Below are 14370 nucleotides of genomic sequence, written 5' to 3'. Positions count from 1 at the left end.
CCGTGTGACGTCACGCTCCGCCCCTGTGTGACGTCATGCTCCGCTCCTTCAATGCTAGTCTATGGCAGGGACGAGACAGCTGTCTCGGCCCTTGCCGTAGACTTACATTGAGGGGGCAGAGAGTGACGTCATATGGGGGCGGAGCCGTGACGTCACTATGATCCGGCCCCGTGATCGGCAGTCATCAGACCCGGTATATGTCTCCATGTTGTGTAGTGTTATCTGGTATATATCTCCATGTTGTGTATTGTGTTATCTGGTATATGTCTCCATGTTGTGTATTGTGTTATCTGGTATATATCTCCATGTTGTGTATTGTGTTATCTGGTATATGTCTCCATGTTGTGTATTATGTTATCTGGTATATGTCTCCATGTTGTGTATTGTGTTATCTGGTATATGTCTCCATGTTGTGTATTGTGTTATCTGGTATATGTCTCCATGTTGTGTATTGTGTTATCTGGTATATGTCTCCATGTTGTGTATCCTGTTATCTGGTATATGTCTCCATGTTGTGTATAGTGTTATCTGGTATATATCTCCATGTTGTGTATTGTGTTATCTGGTATATATGTCTCCATGTTGTGTATAGTGTTATCTGGTATATGTCTCCATGTTGTGTATAGTGTTATCTGGTATATGTCTCCATGTTGTGTATTGTGTTATCCGGTATATGTCTCCATGTTGTGTATTGTGTTATCTGGTATATATGTCTCCATGTTGTGTATTGTGTTATCTGGTATATGTCTCCATGTTGTGTATTGTGTTATCTGGTATATGTCTCCATGTTGTGTATTGTGTTATCTGGTATATGTCTCCATGTTGTGTATTGTGTTATCTGGTATATGTCTCCATGTTGTGTATAGTGTTATCTGGTATATGTCTCCATGTTGTGTATCCTGTTATCTGGTATATGTCTCCATGTTGTGTATCGTGTTATCTGGTATATGTCTCCATGTTGTGTATCGTGTTATCTGGTATATGTCTCCATGTTGTGTATCGTGTTATCTGGTATATGTCTCCATGTTGTGTATCGTGTTATCTGGTATATGTCTCCATGTTGTGTATCGTGTTATCTGGTATATGTCTCCATGTTGTGTATCGTGTTATCTGGTATATGTCTCCATGTTGTGTATCGTGTTATCTGGTATATGTCTCCATGTTGTGTATCGTGTTATCTGGTATATGTCTCCATGTTGTGTATCGTGTTATCTGGTATATGTCTCCATGTTGTGTATCGTGTTATCTGGTATATAAATCCAAAAACTACAGAACGACCCAGAAAGGAGGGGGGCTATGAGGCCAAAACAATACAATTAACCAAACCCCAAGGCCGTGGCCTGGGGTGCAAAACACCTCAAATTTTTCCCCCTAAAACATAACTTTTAATGGTGTATATCTAAAAGGTAACAATTCCAGAAAGTGATAGTTAAAAAATGCAGATGTCACATGGGAGGGTAATAGTTATTGGAGCAGCATGGCTTCCAGTATACAGGGCTCTGCAGAAGCCCAAACTTCCCGGTTGTGACACTAGTTAAAACACAAGATTGCCGCCTCTACATGTTTCGCCGTCACACGGCGTTCTCAAGAGGCAATATGTGGCAACATATTGCCTCTTGAGAACGCCGTGTGACGGCGAAACATGTAGAGGCGGCAATCTTGTGTTTTAACTAGTGTCACAACCGGGAAGTTTGGGCTTCTGCAGAGCCCTGTATACTGGAAGCCATGCTGCTCCAATAACTATTACCCTCCCATGTGACATCTGCATTTTTTAACTATCACTTTCTGGAATTGTTACCTTTTAGATATACACCATTAAAAGTTATGTTTTAGGGGGAAAAATTTGAGGTGTTTTGCACCCCAGGCCACGGCCTTGGGGTTTGGTTAATTATCTGGTATATGTCTCCATGTTGTGTATAGTGTTATCTGGTATATGTCTCCATGTTGTGTATTGTGTTATCTGGTATATGTCTCCATGTTGTGTATAGTGTTATCTGGTATATATGTCTCCATGTTGTGTATCGTGTTATCTGGTATATGTCTCCATGTTGTGTATCGTGTTATCTGGTATATGTCTCCATGTTGTGTATCGTGTTATCTGGTATATGTCTCCATGTTGTGTATTGTGTTATCTGGTATATGTCTCCATGTTGTGTATCGTGTTATCTGGTATATGTCTCCATGTTGTGTATCGTGTTATCTGGTATATGTCTCCATGTTGTGTATCGTGTTATCTGGTATATGTCTCCATGTTGTGTACTGTGTTATCTGGTGATATGTCTCCATGTTGTGTACTGTGTTATCTGGTATATGTCTCCATGTTGTGTATTGTGTTATCTGGTATATGTCTCCATGTTGTGTATCGTGTTATCTGGTATATGTCTCCATGTTGTGTATCGTGTTATCTGGTATATGTCTCCATGTTGTGTATCGTGTTATCTGGTGATATGTCTCCATGTTGTGCATCGTGTTATCTGGTGATATGTCTCCATGTTGTGTATCGTGTTATCTGGTATATGTCTCCATGTTGTGTATCGTGTTATCTGGTATATGTCTCCATGTTGTGTATCGTGTTATCTGGTATATGTCTCCATGTTGTGTATCGTGTTATCTGGTATATGTCTCCATGTTGTGTATCGTGTTATCTGGTATATGTCTCCATGTTGTGTATCGTGTTATCTGGTATATGTCTCCATGTTGTGTATTGTGTTATCTGGTATATGTCTCCATGTTGTGTATAGTGTTATCTGGTATATGTCTCCATGTTGTGTATAGTGTTATCTGGTATATGTCTCCATGTTGTGTACTGTGTTATCTGGTATATGTCTCCATGTTGTGTATTGTGTTATCTGGTATATATCTCCATGTTGTGTATTGTGTTATCTGGTATATGTCTCCATGTTGTGTATTGTGTTATCTGGTATATGTCTCCATGTTGTGTATAGTGTTATCTGGTATATGTCTCCATGTTGTGTAATGTGTTATCTGGTATATATGTCTCCATGTTGTGTATTGTGTTATCTGGTATATATGTCTCCATGCTGTGTATTGTGTTATCTGGTATATGTCTCCATGTTGTGTATTGTGTTATCTGGTATATGTCTCCATGTTGTGTATTGTGTTATCTGGTATATGTCTCCATGTTGTGTATTGTGTTATCTGGTATATGTCTCCATGTTGTGTATAGTGTTATCTGGTATATGTCTCCATGTTGTGTAATGTGTTATCTGGTATATGTCTCCATGTTGTGTATTGTGTTATCTGATATATGTCTCCATGTTGTGTATTGTGTTATCTGGTATATATCTCCATGTTGTGTATTGTGTTATCTGGTATATGTCTCCATGTTGTGTATTGTGTTATCTGGTATATATGTCTCCATGTTGTGTATCGTGTTATCTGGTATATGTCTCCATGTTGTGTATCGTGTTATCTGGTATATGTCTCCATGTTGTGTATCGTGTTATCTGGTATATGTCTCCATGTTGTGTATTGTGTTATCTGGTATATGTCTCCATGTTGTGTATCGTGTTATCTGGTATATGTCTCCATGTTGTGTATCGTGTTATCTGGTATATGTCTCCATGTTGTGTATCGTGTTATCTGGTATATGTCTCCATGTTGTGTACTGTGTTATCTGGTGATATGTCTCCATGTTGTGTACTGTGTTATCTGGTATATGTCTCCATGTTGTGTATCGTGTTATCTGGTATATGTCTCCATGTTGTGTATCGTGTTATCTGGTATATGTCTCCATGTTGTGTATCGTGTTATCTGGTATATGTCTCCATGTTGTGTATCGTGTTATCTGGTGATATGTCTCCATGTTGTGTATCGTGTTATCTGGTGATATGTCTCCATGTTGTGTATCGTGTTATCTGGTATATGTCTCCATGTTGTGTATCGTGTTATCTGGTATATGTCTCCATGTTGTGTATCGTGTTATCTGGTATATGTCTCCATGTTGTGTATCGTGTTATCTGGTATATGTCTCCATGTTGTGTATCGTGTTATCTGGTATATGTCTCCATGTTGTGTACTGTGTTATCTGGTATATGTCTCCATGTTGTGTATTGTGTTATCTGGTATATGTCTCCATGTTGTGTATCGTGTTATCTGGTATATGTCTCCATGTTGTGTATCGTGTTATCTGGTATATGTCTCCATGTTGTGTATCGTGTTATCTGGTGATATGTCTCCATGTTGTGTATCGTGTTATCTGGTGATATGTCTCCATGTTGTGTATCGTGTTATCTGGTATATGTCTCCATGTTGTGTATCGTGTTATCTGGTATATGTCTCCATGTTGTGTATCGTGTTATCTGGTATATGTCTCCATGTTGTGTATCGTGTTATCTGGTATATGTCTCCATGTTGTGTATCGTGTTATCTGGTATATGTCTCCATGTTGTGTATCGTGTTATCTGGTATATGTCTCCATGTTGTGTATTGTGTTATCTGGTATATGTCTCCATGTTGTGTATAGTGTTATCTGGTATATGTCTCCATGTTGTGTATAGTGTTATCTGGTATATGTCTCCATGTTGTGTACTGTGTTATCTGGTATATGTCTCCATGTTGTGTATTGTGTTATCTGGTATATATCTCCATGTTGTGTATTGTGTTATCTGGTATATGTCTCCATGTTGTGTATTGTGTTATCTGGTATATGTCTCCATGTTGTGTATAGTGTTATCTGGTATATGTCTCCATGTTGTGTAATGTGTTATCTGGTATATATGTCTCCATGTTGTGTATTGTGTTATCTGGTATATATGTCTCCATGCTGTGTATTGTGTTATCTGGTATATGTCTCCATGTTGTGTATTGTGTTATCTGGTATATGTCTCCATGTTGTGTATTGTGTTATCTGGTATATGTCTCCATGTTGTGTATTGTGTTATCTGGTATATGTCTCCATGTTGTGTATAGTGTTATCTGGTATATGTCTCCATGTTGTGTAATGTGTTATCTGGTATATGTCTCCATGTTGTGTATTGTGTTATCTGATATATGTCTCCATGTTGTGTATTGTGTTATCTGGTATATATCTCCATGTTGTGTATTGTGTTATCTGGTATATGTCTCCATGTTGTGTATTGTGTTATCTGGTATATATGTCTCCATGTTGTGTATCGTGTTATCTGGTATATGTCTCCATGTTGTGTATCGTGTTATCTGGTATATGTCTCCATGTTGTGTATCGTGTTATCTGGTATATGTCTCCATGTTGTGTATTGTGTTATCTGGTATATGTCTCCATGTTGTGTATCGTGTTATCTGGTATATGTCTCCATGTTGTGTATCGTGTTATCTGGTATATGTCTCCATGTTGTGTATCGTGTTATCTGGTATATGTCTCCATGTTGTGTACTGTGTTATCTGGTGATATGTCTCCATGTTGTGTACTGTGTTATCTGGTATATGTCTCCATGTTGTGTATTGTGTTATCTGGTATATGTCTCCATGTTGTGTATCGTGTTATCTGGTATATGTCTCCATGTTGTGTATCGTGTTATCTGGTATATGTCTCCATGTTGTGTATCGTGTTATCTGGTGATATGTCTCCATGTTGTGTATCGTGTTATCTGGTGATATGTCTCCATGTTGTGTATCGTGTTATCTGGTATATGTCTCCATGTTGTGTATCGTGTTATCTGGTATATGTCTCCATGTTGTGTATCGTGTTATCTGGTATATGTCTCCATGTTGTGTATCGTGTTATCTGGTATATGTCTCCATGTTGTGTATCGTGTTATCTGGTATATGTCTCCATGTTGTGTATCGTGTTATCTGGTATATGTCTCCATGTTGTGTATTGTGTTATCTGGTATATGTCTCCATGTTGTGTATAGTGTTATCTGGTATATGTCTCCATGTTGTGTATAGTGTTATCTGGTATATGTCTCCATGTTGTGTACTGTGTTATCTGGTATATGTCTCCATGTTGTGTATTGTGTTATCTGGTATATATCTCCATGTTGTGTATTGTGTTATCTGGTATATGTCTCCATGTTGTGTATTGTGTTATCTGGTATATGTCTCCATGTTGTGTATAGTGTTATCTGGTATATGTCTCCATGTTGTGTAATGTGTTATCTGGTATATATGTCTCCATGTTGTGTATTGTGTTATCTGGTATATATGTCTCCATGCTGTGTATTGTGTTATCTGGTATATGTCTCCATGTTGTGTATTGTGTTATCTGGTATATGTCTCCATGTTGTGTATTGTGTTATCTGGTATATGTCTCCATGTTGTGTATTGTGTTATCTGGTATATGTCTCCATGTTGTGTATAGTGTTATCTGGTATATGTCTCCATGTTGTGTAATGTGTTATCTGGTATATGTCTCCATGTTGTGTATTGTGTTATCTGATATATGTCTCCATGTTGTGTATTGTGTTATCTGGTATATATCTCCATGTTGTGTATTGTGTTATCTGGTATATGTCTCCATGTTGTGTATTGTGTTATCTGGTATATGTCTCCATGTTGTGTATAGTGTTATCTGGTATATGTCTCCATGTTGTGTAATGTGTTATCTGGTATATATGTCTCCATGTTGTGTATTGTGTTATCTGGTATATATGTCTCCATGCTGTGTATTGTGTTATCTGGTATATGTCTCCATGTTGTGTATTGTGTTATCTGGTATATGTCTCCATGTTGTGTATTGTGTTATCTGGTATATGTCTCCATGTTGTGTATTGTGTTATCTGGTATATGTCTCCATGTTGTGTATAGTGTTATCTGGTATATGTCTCCATGTTGTGTAATGTGTTATCTGGTATATGTCTCCATGTTGTGTATTGTGTTATCTGATATATGTCTCCATGTTGTGTATTGTGTTATCTGGTATATATGTCTCCATGCTGTGTATTGTGTTATCTGGTATATGTCTCCATGCTGTGTATTGTGTTATCTGGTATATGTCTCCATGTTGTGTATTGTGTTATCTGGTATATGTCTCCATGTTGTGTATTGTGTTATCTGGTATATGTCTCCATGTTGTGTATAGTGTTATCTAGTATATGTCTCCATGTTGTGTATTGTGTTATCTGGTATATATGTCTCCATGTTGTGTATTGTGTTATCTAGTATATGTCTCCATGTTGTGTATTGTGTTATCTAGTATATGTCTCCATGTTGTGTATTGTGTTATCTGGTATATATGTCTCCATGTTGTGTATTGTGTTATCTAGTATATGTCTCCATGTTGTGTATTGTGTTATCTAGTATATGTCTCCATGTTGTGTATAGTGTTATCTGGTATATATCTCCATGTTGTGTATTCTGTTATCTGGTATATGTCTCCATGTTGTGTATAGTGTTATCTGGTATATGTCTCCATGTTGTGTATTGTGTTATCTGGTATATGTCTCCATGTTGTGTATTGTGTTATCTGGTATATGTCTCCATGTTGTGTATCGTGTTATCTGGTATATGTCTCCATGTTGTGTATCGTGTTATCTGGTATATGTCTCCATGTTGTGTATCGTGTTATCTGGTGATATATCTCCATGTTGTGTATAGTGTTATCTGGTATATGTCTCCATGTTGTGTATAGTGTTATCTGGTATATGTCTCCATGTTGTGTATAGTGTTATCTGGTATATGTCTCCATGTTGTGTATCGTGTTATCTGGTATATGTCTCCATGTTGTGTATCGTGTTATCTGGTATATGTCTCCATGTTGTGTATTGTGTTATCTGGTATATGTCTCCATGTTGTGTATCGTGTTATCTGGTATATGGCTCCATGTTGTGTATCGTGTTATCTGGTATATGTCTCCATGTTGTGTATCGTGTTATCTGGTATATGTCTCCATGTTGTGTATTGTGTTATCTGGTATATGTCTCCGTGTTGTGTATAGTGTTATCTGGTATATGTCTCCATGTTGTGTATAGTGTTATCTGGTATATGTCTCCATGTTGTGTATAGTGTTATCTGGTATATGTCTCCATGTTGTGTATCGTGTTATCTGGTATATGTCTCCATGTTGTGTATTGTATTATCTGGTATATGTCTCCATGTTGTGTATCGTGTTATCTGGTGATATGTCTCCATGTTGTGTATCGTGTTATCTGGTATATGTCTCCATGTTGTGTATAGTGTTATCTGGTATATGTCTCCATGTTGTGTATAGTGTTATCTGGTATATGTCTCCATGTTGTGTATAGTGTTATCTGGTATATGTCTCCATGTTGTGTATTGTGTTATCTGGTATATATGTCTCCATGTTGTGTATTGTGTTATCTGGTATATGTCTCCATGCTGTGTATTGTGTTATCTGGTATATGTCTCCATGTTGTGTATTGTGTTATCTGGTATATGTCTCCATGTTGTGTATTGTGTTATCTGGTATATGTCTCCATGTTGTGTATTGTGTTATCTGGTATATGTCTCCATGTTGTGTATAGTGTTATCTGGTATATGTCTCCATGTTGTGTAATGTGTTATCTGGTATATGTCTCCATGTTGTGTATTGTGTTATCTGATATATGTCTCCATGTTGTGTATTGTGTTATCTGGTATATATGTCTCCATGTTGTGTATTGTGTTATCTGGTATATGTCTCCATGCTGTGTATTGTGTTATCTGGTATATGTCTCCATGTTGTGTATTGTGTTATCTGGTATATGTCTCCATGTTGTGTATTGTGTTATCTGGTATATGTCTCCATGTTGTGTATAGTGTTATCTAGTATATGTCTCCATGTTGTGTATTGTGTTATCTGGTATATATGTCTCCATGTTGTGTATTGTGTTATCTAGTATATGTCTCCATGTTGTGTATTGTGTTATCTAGTATATGTCTCCATGTTGTGTATTGTGTTATCTGGTATATATGTCTCCATGTTGTGTATTGTGTTATCTAGTATATGTCTCCATGTTGTGTATTGTGTTATCTAGTATATGTCTCCATGTTGTGTATAGTGTTATCTGGTATATATCTCCATGTTGTGTATTCTGTTATCTGGTATATGTCTCCATGTTGTGTATAGTGTTATCTGGTATATGTCTCCATGTTGTGTATTGTGTTATCTGGTATATATGTCTCCATGTTGTGTATTGTGTTATCTGGTATATGTCTCCATGTTGTGTATCGTGTTATCTGGTATATGTCTCCATGTTGTGTATCGTGTTATCTGGTATATGTCTCCATGTTGTGTATCGTGTTATCTGGTATATGTCTCCATGTTGTGTATCGTGTTATCTGGTATATGTCTCCATGTTGTGTATCGTGTTATCTGGTATATGTCTCCATGTTGTGTATCGTGTTATCTGGTATATGTCTCCATGTTGTGTATCGTGTTATCTGGTATATGTCTCCATGTTGTGTATCGTGTTATCTGGTATATGTCTCCATGTTGTGTATTGTGTTATCTGGTATATGTCTCCATGTTGTGTATTGTGTTATCTGGTATATATGTCTCCATGTTGTGTATTGTGTTATCTAGTATATGTCTCCATGTTGTGTATTGTGTTATCTAGTATATGTCTCCATGTTGTGTATTGTGTTATCTGGTATATATGTCTCCATGTTGTGTATTGTGTTATCTAGTATATGTCTCCATGTTGTGTATTGTGTTATCTAGTATATGTCTCCATGTTGTGTATAGTGTTATCTGGTATATATCTCCATGTTGTGTATTCTGTTATCTGGTATATGTCTCCATGTTGTGTATAGTGTTATCTGGTATATGTCTCCATGTTGTGTATTGTGTTATCTGGTATATATGTCTCCATGTTGTGTATTGTGTTATCTAGTATATGTCTCCATGTTGTGTATTGTGTTATCTGGTATATGTCTCCATGTTGTGTATTGTGTTATCTGGTATATGTCTCCATGTTGTGTATTGTGTTATCTGGTATATGTCTCCATGTTGTGTATTGTGTTATCTGGTATATGTCTCCATGTTGTGTAGTGTTATCTGGTATATGTCTCCATGTTGTGTATTGTGTTATCTGGTATATGTCTCCATGTTGTGTATTGTGTTATCTGGTATATGTCTCCATGTTGTGTATTGTGTTATCTGGTATATGTCTCCATGTTGTGTATTGTGTTATCTGGTATATGTCTCCATGTTGTGTATTGTGTTATCTAGTATGTGTCTCCATGTTGTGTATTGTGTTATCTGGTATATGTCTCCATGTTGTGTATCGTGTTATCTGGTATATGTCTCCATGTTGTGTATTGTGTGATCTGGTATATGTCTCCATGTTGTGTATTCTGTTATCTGGTATATGTCTCCATGTTGTGTGTTGTGTTATCTGGTATATGTCTCCATGTTGTGTATTGTGTTATCTGGTATATATGTCTCCATGTTGTGTATTGTGTTATCTGGTATATGTCTCCATGTTGTGTATTCTGTTATCTGGTATATGTCTCCATGTTGTGTAGTGTTATCTGGTATATGTCTCCATGTTGTGTATTGTGTTATCTGGTATATGTCTCCATGTTGTGTATTGTGTTATCTGGTATATGTCTCCATGTTGTGTATTGTGTTATCTGGTATATGTCTCCATGTTGTGTATTGTGTTATCTGGTATATGTCTCCATGTTGTGTAGTGTTATCTGGTATATGTCTCCATGTTGTGTATTGTGTTATCTGGTATATGTCTCCATGTTGTGTATTGTGTTATCTGGTATATGTCTCCATGTTGTGTATAGTGTTATCTGGTATATGTCTCCATGTTGTGTATTGTGTTATCTGGTATATGTCTCCATGTTGTGTATTGTGTTATCTGGTATATGTCTCCATGTTGTGTATTGTGTTATCTGGTATATGTCTCCATGTTGTGTATTGTATTATCTGGTATATGTCTCCATGTTGTGTATTGTGTTATCTGGTATATGTCTCCATGTTGTGTATTGTGTTATCTGGTACATGTCTCCATGTTGTGTATTGTGTTATCTGGTATATGTCTCCATATTGTGTATTGTGTTATCTGGTATATGTCTCCATGTTGTGTATAGTGTTATCTGGTATATGTCTCCATGTTGTGTATTGTGTTATCTGGTATATGTCTCCATGTTGTGTATCGTGTTATCTGGTATATGTCTCCATGTTGTGTATTGTGTTATCTGGTATATGTCTCCATGTTGTGTATTGTGTTATCTGGTATATGTCTCCATGTTGTGTATTGTGTTATCTGGTATATGTCTCCATGTTGTGTATTGTGTTATTTGGTATATGTCTCCATGTTGTGTATAATGTTATCTGGTATATATGTCTCCATGTTGTGTACTGTGTTATCTGGTATATGTCTCCATGTTGTGTATTGTGTTATCTGGTATATATGTCTCCATGTTGTGTATTGTGTTATCGGGTATATGTCTCCATGTTGTGTATTGTGTTATCTGGTATATGTCTCCATGTTGTGTATTGTGTTATCTGGTATATGTCTCCATGTTGTGTATTGTGTTATCTGGTATATGTCTCCATGTTGTGTATTGTATTATCTGGTATATGTCTCCATGTTGTGTATAGTGTTATCTGATATATGTCTCCATGTTGTGTATGGTGTTATCTGGTATATGTCTCCATGTTGTGTACTGTGTTATCTGGTATATGTCTCCATGTTGTGTATTGTGTTATCTGGTATATGTCTCCATGTTGTGTATTGTGTTATCTGGTATATGTCTCCATGTTGTGTATTGTATTATCTGGTATATGTCTCCATGTTGTGTATTGTGTTATCTGGTATATGTCTCCATGTTGTGTATTGTGTTATCTGGTATATGTCTCCATGTTGTGTATTGTGTTATCTGGTATATGTCTCCATGTTGTGTTATCTGGTATATGTCTCCATGTTGTGTATTGTGTTATCTGGTATATGTCTCCATGTTGTGTATTGTGTTATCTGGTATATGTCTCCATGTTGTGTATTGTGTTATCTGGTATATGTCTCCATGTTGTGTATTGTGTTATCTGGTATATGTCTCCATGTTGTGTATTGTGTTATCTGGTATATGTCTCCATGTTGTGTATTGTATTATCTGGTATATATGTCTCCATGTTGTGTATCGTGTTATCTGGTATATATGTCTCCATGTTGTGTATAGTGTTATCTGATATATGTCTCCATGTTGTGTATTGTATTATCTGGTATATGTCTCCATGTTGTGTATTGTGTTATCCGGTATATGTCTCCATGTTGTGTATTGTGTTATCCGGTATATGTCTCCATGTTGTGTATTGTGTTATCTGGTATATGTCTCCATGTTGTGTATAGTGTTATCGGGTATATGTCTCCATGTTGTGTATTGTGTTATCTGGTATATGTCTCCATGTTGTGTATTGTATTATCTGGTAAATGTCTCCATGTTGTGTATTGTGTTATCTGGTATATGTCTCCATGTTGCTATGCCATAGCATAACATTGATCAGTGTTTTCGGCTCCCGACTGCTCCTGCCTGGATCTCAGGCACAGAGCAGTGAATTGGCGATCGGACAATGAGGAGGCAGGTAGGGATCCTCCTCGTGTCCTAACAGCTGATGGCGGTGGTCACTGCGGTGGTCCCGAACAGTCCGACTGAGCTGCCGGGAATGCTTCTTTTTAACTTTAATAGCTGCTTCTAAAGGGTTAATACCAAGCATCACCCCAATCGGTGATGTCCAGCATTAGCCACGGGTCCCAGCTATCGTTAGCCGCCGGGACCAACCCGATATGATGCAGGGTCACCACTTGACCCTGAGTTATATTGCTGGAGCGGGCACAGGGCGCACAAGGGTATTATGGTGGAACACGATTTTTTTTTCAAATCAATTGGTGACAGAAAGTTATACAGAATTGTAAATTACTTCTATTTAAAAATGTTAATCCTTCCTGTACTTATCAGCTGCTGTCTACTAGAGGAAGGAAATTTCTCCTGCTCTGGACAGTTCTAGTCACGGATAGAGGTGTCAGTAGAGAGCACTGTGGTCAGACTGTAAGGAACTACACAACTTTCTGTGGAGAATACAGCAGCTGATAAGTACTGGAAGGATTAAGATTTTTAAATAGAAGTAAACTTTCTGGCACCAGTTGATTTAAAAAAAACCTATTCCATCAGAGTACCCCTTTAAAAAATTCCATAAAAATTATTACAATCAGTGACTAAGCAGAATCTGAGACTGTTCTCTGTATTTAGTGGTTAATTCTCACCTGGGCAGTTACCTGTAGGAATGTCAATGTCCTCCTTATACTGCTCATCACTGCTCACATCTGTCTCTTCTTCTTCCTTTATGTCTGTAGCATTATTATACAGATATTTCCCTGTAGGAATGTCCTCCTTATACTGCTCTTCACTGCTCACATCTTTCTCTTCTTCCTTTATGTCTGTAGCATTATTATACATCAGATATTTCCCTGAAGGAATGTCCTCCTTATACTGCTCATCACCGCTCACATCTGTCTCTTCTTCTTCCTTTATGTCTGTAGCATTATTATACAGCAGATATTTCCCTGTAGGAATGTCCTCCTTATACTGCTCATCACCGCTCACATCTGTCTCTTCTTCTTCCTTTATGTCTGTAGCATTATTATACAGATATTTCCCTGAAGGAATGTCCTCCTTATACTGCTCATCACCGCTCACATCTGTCTCTTCTTCTTCCTTTATGTCTGTAGCATTATTATACATCAGATATTTCCCTGAAGGAATGTTCTCCTTATACTGCTCATCACTGCTCACATCTGTCTCTCTTTCTTCCTTTATGTCTGTAGCATTAAAATACATCAGATCTTTCCCTGTAGGAATGTCCTCCTCATACTGCTCATCACTGCTTACATCTGTCTCTTGTTCTTCCTTTATGTTTGTAGCATTAATATAGATCAGATCTTTCCCTGTAGTAATGTCCTCCTTATACTGCTCATCACCGCTCACATCTGTCTCTTCTTCTTTCATTATGTCTGTAGCATTAATATAGATCAGATCTTTCCCTGTAGTAATGTCCTCCATATTCTGCTCATCAAGAGGACGGGGACACCTCTCTGGTGCTGTTCTCTTACTGGATCTGACTGTAGGGAACACATACAGAGACTGAATTCATTCTTTACATACAAATAATGAGAGGACGTGTGTATATACTCATGTCTATTACCTGGTGATGTGAGGGGCTGCTGATCCTCCATCATCACCTGATCCTTGTACTGATCCTTGTGCCCTTCTACATACTCCCACTCCTCCATGGAGAAATAGACCGCCACGTCCTGACACCTTATAGGAACCTGTATTGTGAATAAACATTTAATTCTATACAATTCCAGGATGTTATATGGAGACATTTGAGGGGATATTCCTGCACATCATTTATCTTCTTGCTCTCGGATGATGAGGTGAATGCTTGTGGGGGCAGAGCCTCTATATTATGGTCACATG

The 14370-nt window shown here is 37.5% G+C and overlaps 1 pseudogene; it reads right to left on the bottom strand.

Moving 5' to 3' along the window:
• LOC130298139 (zinc finger protein 84-like) overlaps positions 1–14370 on the bottom strand; it is a 40615-nt pseudogene that overhangs the window by 15350 nt on the left and 10895 nt on the right.

Source organism: Hyla sarda (assembly GCF_029499605.1).
Source record: "Hyla sarda isolate aHylSar1 chromosome 1 unlocalized genomic scaffold, aHylSar1.hap1 SUPER_1_unloc_24, whole genome shotgun sequence".
Taxonomy (NCBI): Eukaryota; Metazoa; Chordata; class Amphibia; order Anura; family Hylidae; genus Hyla; species Hyla sarda.
Note: the sequence above shows the minus strand (reverse complement) of the source record. Positions and strands in the feature narration are given on the sequence as shown.